Below are 2,790 nucleotides of genomic sequence, written 5' to 3' on the forward strand. Positions count from 1 at the left end.
AACCCAGTATCTGGGGGCACCTGAGTGGCTCAGTCAGTTAAGCATCTGACTCTTGATTTTGGCTCAGGTCATGATCTCAGGGTTGTGAGATCCAGTCACATGTAGGACTCCACACTCGGCATAGAGTCTGCGGGAGATTCTCTCTCTCTCTCCCCCTCCTTCTGTCCCACCCCCCCACTTGCCCTAAGTAAATAAATAGATCTTTAAAAATAATTTATCTGTAGCAATGTCACAAATGGTTTTTATCAAGTTCTTCTTTGCTAGATTCTAAGTTCCCAAAAATGCAGAAGTATTACTCAAGTTGATGCAATTAATAAAAATTAGCTCAAATGTTCTGTATATCAAGATAATACCTACTACTGATCATTCAAATGAGCATGTTTTGAAGAATTTATCATTTTTCTTTCCACCTTTCCCCATAGAGAGAGATGGCTGTGAAATTCCACTAACGCTTTTCTGCCTCTTAATAGCATGATCAACAATACAACTTTACAGGTGACTTGGCTATAGCCATAAAACATAAGATGCCCTTTTTTGACATGGTTACTGGGACCTATGACCTTGGCCTTCCTAACTTGTATTGGTACTTACTCAAAGGCTCTGTGGTTCTTTTTTTTAAAGAAACTTTGTTTTTCCCCCAGACAGAGTATACATTTCCAGTACAATGTATTTTTTTCCTCTCCCATTCTGGAGAACACAAAAGATAAACAACAATTTCAGTACTGGCCATAGGTCAATTATACTACTCTGATAATTCTCCATTTCATTAGGTAAAAGTATGTTTAACCAAGTTTCCAATGTCTTCTAAGCACATTTATCATTATGGATTTATAATTGGACATAAAGAAAGCAAATCTCTGTGTAATTCACACTGGTTTTGCTTTTGTTGAATACATACATCAATGATTTTTTTTAGAAAGGAAAAAAGGAAAGGAGAATCAGAATTTTGATGTAATTTAGAAAGACAGAGCATCCTTCATACTGATAGTATAGGTCCCAAACATATTTTATAATGTCTTTCCAAGTGGATAATCACTCAGCAAAATCTGAATCCAGATAACATGGTCCTTTGTTACATTTGCCCATTTGGAGTTCTGTGTATAGATGGTAGTTTAAGGAAAAGGTTAATTAACGCAGCTGTGGCCTACATGCTACATTTTCTAGACTAAGACAATTTCAATTCAGTTCCCCTAGAAATCAGTTGACTGGAATTCTTGGCTTTCTCCCAGGCAGTTTCTTAAAAAGGTTACCAGCTTAATTGAATGAAATCAGTGTCTGCAACCATCAACAATTATCTATAGAGTAATACTTGTTATTAGACTGAATAAAATCAAAGTTAGAAACCAACCACAATTATTTATGGAGCAGTAATTCTCAATATTGGCCACTTTGATTGCATCTGTAACTACTATGGAAACTTCCTGAAATCTACTTGTTTATTCTTTCATGCAGATGCCACGCAGATAATCAAACACACCAACCAACAAGTTTATCTCAAAATAATTTTCATGTATTTCAAAAAAAGACAAAATTAACCTGGATCAAATGAGAAAAGTCTACACTAAATGGTTAAATAATCATAGCCTATTTTATCCACAACTATGAAGCTCTCTATATTATGTTTGCTGTTAGCCAGTCACTCCCACTTTATGGCATGTTTTTTTCCTTTATCATTACTTATGTCTCCCTGGCCCTGGGAACTTTTTTTGATTCATTTGAGAAAAGGATGCCCACAGTTTTACAGACAGAACTTGAAATGACCGAGTAACATAGTCATAATCACATTGTACCAAATGCCTCATTAGATGACTAGTAGCACATCACATATCATTTAAGGCTTTTTCTGGCACCTCATAGTAGACAGACACTCCATTCAAATGGGAGAAATTCAGAAGTATTTATTCTTCTTGCAAAATGAAGGGCTAGAATTAAACTTAAAATTTCACAAAGATTAGACTTTTCCATGGTCTTTTTTTAATGTACCAGCTATAAAGACAACTGCTTTGTCATTTATATTCAATTACAGCTAATATTAAAAGGACTAAACCCCAATCACAAGTTCACTATTCCTTAGGAATAGCCTGATTTTTTTTTTTTTAATGCCAAAGTGAATTAATACATTATTTTAAATTCCTTCTTTCTGGGAAAATTAGGGGTATCTTTACTACAAAGCTCAATCTCTATTAAAAAGTATTTTACATATTGTAAATCTCATTCCAATTATTACATTTAATAATGGTAACGAAACAGTTTATCTTACATTTAGGAAATAATACAGCATAAAGCAGATTGAGAATGAACTCTTTCTACAATGATTTTACATTTGCCTTTTTAATTTTGCTATTAATTATCTTCCTAATGACTAAATATATCAATATTACATTAAAAATTTTTCAGAAATCTCAAATGTGAAATTTTCTCCTTTGTACTAGAGTCTAAACTCATCTAAACATGCATAGTTCCTAATACACCTGAGCCCTATTTTGTAAATCTTCTCTGGCACTGTCACTGAGACAGGAGGTGCTGGTACTTTGTCCCGAACTATTTGAAAAGACATGTCCTTTTGTGTTTGACTTATAGTAGTTTTTGAGAGTAGGTGGCAGTGCATCACAGGACAAAAATAATGAACTGGTTCCTTATTATTCAAAATAAAGTAAGGTGTCTATGGTTCCTGGTGAATAGGGGGCATTGTATAAAGTAGGGCAAAACTAGGGGAGACAGAAGTCCTCAACTCCTATTTCCCTTCTCTTTTCTCAATCAAGGTAAATGCTCTTAATATTGACTATGATA

This window comes from Neomonachus schauinslandi, chromosome 2 (genome assembly GCF_002201575.2).
Source record: "Neomonachus schauinslandi chromosome 2, ASM220157v2, whole genome shotgun sequence".
NCBI lineage: Eukaryota > Metazoa > Chordata > Mammalia > Carnivora > Phocidae > Neomonachus > Neomonachus schauinslandi.